The sequence below is a fragment of the Rhipicephalus sanguineus genome, chromosome 2, assembly GCF_013339695.2.
Source record: "Rhipicephalus sanguineus isolate Rsan-2018 chromosome 2, BIME_Rsan_1.4, whole genome shotgun sequence".
NCBI classification, from domain to species: Eukaryota; Metazoa; Arthropoda; class Arachnida; order Ixodida; family Ixodidae; genus Rhipicephalus; species Rhipicephalus sanguineus.
In genome coordinates this window covers 206833836-206843230 of record NC_051177.1, presented here as the reverse complement: position 1 = coordinate 206843230, position 9395 = coordinate 206833836, and the positions used below count along the sequence as shown (strand labels likewise).

Sequence of the window (9395 nt, the reverse complement as noted above, 5' to 3'; positions counted from 1 at the left end):
ACACGGGGCGAGAACGAGGACGGGCACTGGGAACGAGGACAGCGCCCGTGCTCGTTCTCGCCCCTTGTGTTTGTGTTCTTTAAGCGCTGCATTCTAAAAGATATTCACAGTGAACATCAACACACATTCACACCACACATTTCACGATGGACGAGCCAGGCCACCGCTATGGCTGAATATCACAAAAGCAAATCCTAATCCACATTTGCACTTTCTGTATACACACACACAAACACGAATCACATTTGCGGCTTCTCAGACGTGCGCTTTTCGTGTGATGCTCACCGGAAATACACACACACACGCACGCACGCGCGCGCACGCTCCATTCATTCATAACTTCGGGCTAAGCACGAGGATCGTGCTGCACGAACACAACACAAACACGCATGACATTTGCGGCTTCGCAGACGTTGCATTTTGGTTTGATGCTTGCTGCTGCGTTCGATTTAGGAATGCAGGTGGTAGCAGGTGGTGCTCTTGGGGAATTACGCGCAACATACACAGCCACCATTCTTTCGGAACTTCGGGCTAAGCTCGGGGATTATGCTGCACAAACAGAACAACGGCGTACCGTACGAAGACAGCTGTAACAATCATCGTACAATCGCGTATGCAACGACTACGAACAGCTGTTGCCCCGTCAACATAGTGCTGTCCTTAAAGTGACGGCGGTGACGGGCCTCCTCACCTAGTTTTATAATTACTTCGGTTACTTGTGCCTATAAATTACAAACCACTCGTGCTATTCGCTCCTGTTGATGAAAAGTTAACAGTATAATGATGATTTAAACAACAACATTAAAAACAATTTGTCATGTTTGCGGCTGTTACTTTTAACAAGCGGTAGGTAGCGCTGCGCTTCTTCCTTTTTTTTTTTCCCGCGCCCCATGGAGAAAAAAAAAATGGCTCCACACTTTTGTGTTTCTTCACGCAGCAACGTGATCGGCGTGTTTTCGATGATCTCGACGCTCAGCAAGATCCATTGTGCAGTGTTAAGTTCAGAAATGTTTTCCTCATCGTATGCAGCACTGAATTCTCTTGTGCGCTTCGTCGTTTCCGCCCGCTGGATATCGACGATTTTGACAAAGAACTCTACGAAGTCTTGCGGGCTGGCGAGGAAAACGGCAGCACCCACTTACTGCACATGAGCCGTGAGTATTGCAGCATTACTTCACTTGTTTGTAAGCACCCCGTTAAGAGAAAATTGTCCGCCGACTGCAGAAACTGAGGAAGGGATGGAGGAGGCGTGAGTCGAACAACAACCGACGTGTGCAGCGGAAACTCGGCGATGCTCAACTGGGACCGGGATCACGAAAAAGTGAGCTACGCCTGTATGCTTTCTTCTTTAATGTAACGGAAAGCTTCATTGTGCGTTTTCGTTCCGAGTGGAGTGAGCCTTGGCGATACGCATAATGAAAATAAAGTAAAATGGTGTGCTGAAGAGATATCCGAGTTCGTAAGCATCATTCAGCAGCACTGCGAGATGCTTTCGCAATTAACCCCGCATTTTTTAGTCTTCTAATGATCGACAGCAGCATGTTCTCGTATCTTTCCTTTTTCTTTTTTTAGAGGAGCAGATAAGTTGTGCAACAATTCTGCTATGATACACACCCAACGAGCGTTCGGCTCCGCGCGCTACAACCCGCTGGTCACTTCACTGAAGCAGTACGAACAGCCTGTTGCGTGCACTTTGTTTATTTACATTTCTGAGACTATGCTGATAATTGTATCATACCGTCACGTTTTTACCATTGCACATGTGAGGGTTTCACTCATTCACGCCATGATTATGTAAAGTGAAAGCTAATTGATTGCAATGATAAGGCCTGTCTTGAAGGCATGATTTCGATGCTGCATGTCAGCCTCTGGCACGATTGTAGGCTTTTGCACCTTCCTAGATCAAGTGCGTTACTAGGACAGTGACCTTGAAGTGCAGGTTAAACGCCTAACGAGATTATGCCAGAATTGATCAATTCCTTTGCCTCTTGAAATGAATGCACCAGCTATAGTTGCATTTGTTTGCACTATGAGGGAGTATCGCACTGCTTCTGCAACGTTGTGACTAGCTCAGTACCTTTGTTTTGTGTCATTTTGAGGTAATGGTCATAGTGAATAAATTTTCCTTTCCTGCTAAGTTTTTCTTATCCTGTTTTGTGTTGAGAGGCTTTCACGCAGTGTCAATTCTTGCGGCAGTTGCTTAATTTTCATTTTACAGTTGCCTCCGAGTAACTTATGCCTGGGTGGTGCTCTGAAAAAGTCCTGCCCTGATGCCTTGAAGCGTAGTTTTGACGCGCAAGTAGGCCAGCTCGAAAAGGCCGATTACCCTAATACATTGCTCTCTGCTGTCGCCGAAAGGCTACTGAAGCAGGTTCGGCAAGGAGACGATTGCAAAGAGCATGGAAACACCAACGAAAAGCGCTTCGTTGGTGTTTTCTTCGTTTTCTTTTTATTTGCACCTCATTTAAATGTGATTCACACCAATTGTGCCTTGGAACTGACTGCTGCTTCGGTATCTTATGTTCGTCTCTTCAGCAGAGCTGAACTTTGTCGCAGAAATTCCATTCCCTACTGAGCGCACGACATCCGTGGGTCGTATTTCAGCCGCGTTTCTTAGATGCATGCGGCATAAGCATTGTGAATGGTGAGTGTACCGCTTCCTTGTCATAATTTACATGAAGAGCCTGTACAACGAAAAGTGAAAGCAGCAAAAATCTAAAACGACAGTGCTGCTTTGCAGTACTTTGCTCAAGGCATCACATGAAGCGTGGATGGTGAGAGAGCATGTGGGGGTATCTCATTGATTGCATGCCTTTTAAAAAGGTTCTAGCTTGAAATGAAGGCAAGGAGACAATATTACTGCTCCTCCGAGGGTGGCCGACATGGTGAAAGAAAGACGTTGAAGCGAGGTTGCTTGTGCTTCTGCATCTGAGGCTTCCACCTGTGAATTTAAGGCTCAATAATTTTGAGGCACTTTCATTTGTTGGTTTACTAATTGACTAGGAAGTTATCATATGCCCCCGTCTTCAAGAAATGTGCTTGTTTTTTAGTGATTAGAATAGTGATTTAGAACTGCCAAGCAAAATGAAGTTGTCTTCGATAACGCTTCTCCTCATGTTTCTGATGCGAAAACATGCACATCCCTTGAGAAAGAAGGCATGAGACATAATTCGTAAACCAAGAAATTAAAGCACTTTAGAATAAATAATGATTAGCTACGCAGATGGAAGCTTCAGCTTACAAAGCAGCGGCACGCCCACTTCGACATCTTTCTTCCATCAACTCGGCCATCCTCGATAAACAATACTATCGTCTTCTTGCCACCGTTTCAAGCTAGAACCTTCTTAAAGCTACACAGTCAAACATTATTCCCCATGTGCACTCTCACCATCCACGCTGCATGCGATGCCTTTATCACAGTAATCGTAGGGTGGCGCCATCCTTTGAGATATTCACCACTTTCTCTCCATTAATTATACAGGCTATCCGTGTAAAGTATGACAAAGACACAGTATAATCGTCATTCTCAATGCTTGCTACATGGTTCCAAGGGATGCGGCCTAAAGATAACCCATGGATGCTGCGTGCTCATGCTCAGTTGGGGATGCGATCCCCAAAACAATTCATCACTGCCGAAGAACAGAGCGTGAGATACCTAAGCAGCAGTCGACTGTGATGCACAATTGCGAAAGTCACAATTAAGCGAGCTGTGTATAAAAATAGAAGTGTATCACCAGTGTTTAGGTACTTATATTATATAATTATATATTTCAAAGTGAACCATCTGAAACTTTGTTGGCGGCACTTCAAAAAGCCGAAGCATGTAAAAACGTGAAAAACACAAAGCAGCCTAAGATCTTAGCACCCAAGTGGCTGCCGCCTCTTTCCATGGTCCCAAAGAAGTGTACGGCACAGTGAAGTGGACTTATGGTCCAGCGTCCAGGGACACGGTGGACGCTGAATATAAAAGTAGCTTATCTTGCCTAAAACAAATCACTTTGATTAAACTATCACAAATGAATCTTGCTGGTTATACCCTTTCAAATGAGTGCAAGCATGCATTTTTGCTTGGATGGCTTCACCAATCTGCATGTGCCTGAACATGAGTCATTCCACACATTTTTGAGGCCCGTGTACTTAGATTTAGGTGCACGTTGAAGAACGCTCAGGTGGTCAAAATTTCCGGAGCCCTCCACTACGGCATCTCTCATAATCATATTGTGGTTTTGGGACGTTAAACACCATCAATTATTCCACACATTTTTGTATGTCTCCGCTTCTTTGTCTTCAAAACTACTGTGTCGTCAGCCTCTATACTTTTTTGACACACTTACTGGCGACTGTCCAGCCATGTGATGTAGTTCTATTGTGTTTATAGACTTTGTTGAGTTTTAAAAAAATTGTCGTAATAGACGCAGAATTGCCGCATTGCTTCACCACAAAGCACATTGTGAGGAGAGTAGTGGATCCTAAGGGGAGCGAATAAGAAAGTGCCATTGCTTTTCTAGCGAATAGCCGAGATCTGAAGGGCCCCTAAACCACCCAGACATCCAAATTTAGTTGTGGTGGGGAAGTTGTGCACGAGTCTACAACGAACACGTAGCTGTAAAAATTTTTCTAAACGATGCTGTAGTAGCAGAGTTAGACGTGTTTGATGATCGAAACGCGGCTACCGATCCTTTCGCTCTTTCCTTCGCTACCCTCCGCTCGTCGGCTGGTCTCCTCTCCCAAAGCCGCTTTGCCCTCCTCGCCGAACGCCCCTTCCAGTCTCACTTGACATACCATCATAGCTGACGCACTCTTCAAAACAGCATGCACTTCCAGTCCGTTGCCGCGACCGCGACTCCGTCAGCTCGGTGCTTCTCGGCTAACTGCTGTTGTTGCCGTGCCGGCCCGTGCTCCTACGAATCATGCCGGTATGGACCCTGTGTTGCGCGCGCATGCCTTCAAGGGATCGCCAACGTGGTAGAAAACCGGAGCCAAACTCCTGCAGCAGGCGTAGGTCGTAATGGTAGTCTTCAGCAGCGAAGTGGCGCCCACAAACACGTACAACACTGTTGCGCTTTGATTGTGCTGTAACTCCAATGCGCTCAAGCCAGGCATTTCGCAAGGTGACATCACGAGGTAACACGTGTCGCATCTTTTCGTTTTTCCAGTCGGCGCTTTTCCAGCCAAGCGCCGCACACCAATGCGTGAAAGCCATTGCAAAACACTGTCGGATTCAGTCCGCACAGCTTATCAGCCCGCTAGGCGTGACTGTGCCTGTACGCTAGCAATTTGGCAGTTGCATTACTGGCTGCAGTTGCCGATTCGCAAGCGCGCGCACGCCGGCAACACGACGGAAGGAACAGCAAAGCGCGGGCAGCTGCTTGCAGACTAACCGGAAGTCGTAGGTTCTTGTTCGACCAATCACAGCATCGCCTGCATAGCGCATCACAGATTGAACACACGTCACACACGTCACTAGGCAAACCGGAAGGGCCCGGAGAGGTGAAGAAATTGTTTCTTGGGAATTTGTGGTGCACCCGCAGCTTGTAGCGCTGCCATGTGTGGCATCGTTGATCATGACGGCATTCTGCACACGATGCGCGTGTTTACTTAAAACATTTGAAAAGATATCGGAGGGTGGTTTAGGGGCCCTTTAAGGCGTTCAGTGTAGTATTGTATTGTTGAGAGATTTCCCAGCAACGTATGTTTTGCCCACCTCAGCAACATTCAAATCACTGCTAAGGACAAAAACGGACAGATGTTCAGCAGAGTGTGCACAGTAAATGTGCCTTTACATTTATCTTGTGCTGGTGCAATAGTTACAGACAATATTTCACCTAACAAACACCAACAATTTAAAAAAAAGTGCTTAACCACAACTCAATGAAACCGACAACATATGGTTTGCCATCATCTGGTGTTCGTTGGGTGCTCGGTTGCGTGGTTGCGCATCCAAGTCTACTTTCTTGTTTTATAACGACACTTGCAAACATTAGCAAGGCTTTCGCTGCCTCGAAGTTTGCAATGGTGAATGCTAATGCATTAAGTGGCAGGGCTACAGTGTTTGTGAGTTCAGCAAGAATATTGTTACACTGCTGTAATACGCATCTGCCGCAGCTTTTTGCTAATGTTTGGCTTTTATGGCTGTAGCATTTTCATTTAACAGTGCATATGGTTGGCATCTATGGGTCATCGGGGGTCATTGGGCTCGCCAATCCTGGTTAGGCATTCCAGAGTGCATAGCACCAACTGTAGAAAGCCTAGCATCTTTTTGATTTCTAGGTCTGTAGTGTGCTTCGCCAATAATTGATGTACATACCTGTTTCTTAAGTTCATGCATATAATTGAACCTTTTCACTGATCAAACCATGCACTGCCGTGTACTTCTGCATTTCAGCCGACAGCACCAAAATGCAATAGCCTATGCACTTTCTGTGCTGAGACACCTTGAAACAGACAAAATGCCCCTTGGGACATTAATAATGTGCTGCTCTTGTGTGTTGTGAGTGACCTATATAATTTCCTGGTTTACATTTTAATGTTTGTTGAGAATGCCACCGAGCAAGGACAGACTGCAGTGATGGGGAAATGAGGGGTTGTTACCTGTAATATAATTTGGGATTATTTGACACCCGTGCCCTCCCACTCAATTGGTATGATGTACCTTTTATGTGCATATTTTTTTTTTTTCGTCGAAGATAAGACTTGTGCTTGCTTCTTATATTTGCAGACACCTTTACCTCGAGGCGAAAAAGTGTCCCCTGCAGGACCTCCAGAAGAAACACCAGTCCCCGCAGCGGTACCTTGCACAAGAATGTGCCAACCTGCACTATTAATCCAGCTAGGTTTTCATGGACATTTTCATTAATTTTATTGCCCTTGAAGTTATTAAAGTGCTAATTTGTTTTAAAAATGAGTACGTGTCAACTTCACTTAAGAGGTTCCATGTAAATGTGCATGGGAAAGTGTGCAGATGTGTGCATTTTTAAAATCCAGTTGCTACCCTCAGCCCTGCATAGATAAACTTATTGCTAGTGAAGCTGCAAGAAATTTCTTTTCATTTGTTTTGCTCTATTACGTCCAAATACAGTACTTAGAACATCTTTTTTTTTAGTTATTGATCCTGAGGCCATTGACTACCTCAGTGTAGCTTGAGGCATTAAGGGTCTGTTGCAAAATCATTAAGTTTGTTGGTAAATTACCCTTAGTTTTCAGCTGCAGTGCTGTCACTCCAGATTTCTTAGTACGCAGTGTTAATTTATCAGGATTGGACTGGTTTGTCCGATTTCAAAAGCTCATATTTGCATTGCCTACCACAAAGGAATAAATTTTTTATTAGTAAAAAGTAAGACAAACTTGCAAAGCTTCCGCTTGCCCTGTCGAGGAACTGAATTTTATTACTGCGTACTACATGAACAGGTTATGATCTTGGAGTAGTTAAGGGCCACAAGGCTCTAGCACCCTAAATGCGACTGGACCATGCAACAGACAACTGGATGACGTGACACAGAACTGGATAATGTGATAGGCAACTGGACAGCACGACAGATTAGTGGACCACGCGACAGACAACTGGACTGCACGACATACCAGAGGACAGACAACAGACTACAGGACAGACAATAGACTACAGGACAGACAATTCATTACAGGACAGACAATTCACTACAGGACAGACAATTCACTGCAGGACAGACAATTCACTACAGGACAGACAATTCACTACAGGACAGACAATTCAATACAGGACAGACAATTCGCTACGCGACAGACAATTCACTACAGGACAGACAATAGACTACAGCGTCCCAAAATACGAAAGACAACAGAATTTTTGTCGTACTATTCTGTTGTGATTTTCGACTGGGTAGGGGCGATTGCTTCATAGCTGTAAGTGGTACGTCGTGAGCGCGGTGAAATTGAATACGAGACATCGTAGCCACGTGATGATATAACCTTTAGTTCTTCGTGCGTGTGTGCATGGTCTGTGCGATTAAGCTCATAGATGAATCGTGCCGCTCGCTGGCGCTGCAGCGTGAGCAAGAGCAAAACTCGGTGGGTGGACGCGATCTTCGCCGCGGGCATCTGTCAATCAAATTGATTGACGCGAGAACTCGGGCACAAACTCGTGGATTCTGAAAAATCACGCCACATCCACGTAGTGAATGATGATTGAGGAGGTGGCTCGGAGTTAATCGGGTAAACCGTGAATGCTCCGTACAATTTATCTGTCATATAAATTCCTCTACTGTATATATTCCTCTACTGCCTCGCGAGCTCTCACCGCAGGGTCTTCGCCGCCTTGTCTTCTTCGTTCAGGTTATCAGTATCGAAGCGCACTGCCGGAGTGGAGCGAGTGCCGCATGCTACAGTTGGCTATGTTATATGTGGTTTTGCCTGCGTTGATCTCATCATCAAGGCGCTCGAACAACAAGAGGAAGAAGACTTCTCTTTCGCGTGAGCTGCGCCTGTAGAGGTCGCCTCTGGAACAAGGTTACGCTTACGGCGCGGGACTTTGCCCCATCTCAAGAACCTGGTGAGCCAGCTCCTAAAAGCTCCAGTTGAACTCGTGACTGTCATAGTGCCAGTGTAGGAAAGAAGTGGAAATTTTAAGGGCTCGTTTTTCTTTGTTATACACAATATTAATGAGAACTAACAGACAATAATGCCAAGGAAACTATAGGGGACGTTATTGATAATAAATGTAATGTAAATGTGAAGAAAGAAAAGTGGACGAAACGATAGCTTGCCGCGGGCAGGGACCGAACCTGCGACCTTCGAATTACGCGTTCCATGCTCTACCAACTGAGCTACCGCGGCGGCCATCCCTCCGTCCACTTTATGGGGTATATATGTGTATTTAAACGTGGGAGCGTCAGTCAGCGCCGCCGGTAGCTATGACGGCGAGTGTGGAACACTATTTTTCTGCCTGTTGGCGTCACGTAGCACGTGAACTCATTACGAGCTGGCAGCTGACCAATAATCCCTCGCATACTACCTGAAAGCATCAAGTCTGCCAGAACGAGACCCTCGCTATGAATGAAGGAAAGAAGTGGAAATATAAGGGCTCGTTTTTCCTTGTTATACACAATATTATTGAGAACTAACAGAGAGTAATGCCAAGGAAAGTATAGGGGACGTAATTAGTAGTAAATGTAATGTAAATGTGAAGAAAGAAAAGTGGACGAAAAGATAGCTTGCCGCGGGCAGGGACCGAAGCTGCGACCTTCGAAATACGCGTCCGATGCTCTACGAACTGAGCTGCCGCGGCGGCCATGCCTCCGTCCACTTTATGGGGTATATATGCGTATTTAAACGTGGGAGCGTCAGTCATCGCCGCCAGTAGCCATGACGGCGAGTGTGGAACACTCTTTTTCTGCCTGTTGGCGTCACTTAGCACGTGAACT

General features: G+C 45.7%; 1 long non-coding RNA gene across 1 annotated transcript; it reads left to right on the top strand.

Moving 5' to 3' along the window:
• Positions 1 to 868: 868 nt before the first annotated feature.
• Positions 869 to 6844, top strand: LOC119381455 (uncharacterized). Its single transcript, XR_005181455.2, has 3 exons — positions 869 to 1154; positions 1225 to 1321; positions 6719 to 6844. It is a non-coding gene; the product is annotated as an uncharacterized LOC119381455 (long non-coding RNA).
• The last annotated feature ends 2551 nt before the right edge of the window (positions 6845 to 9395 follow it).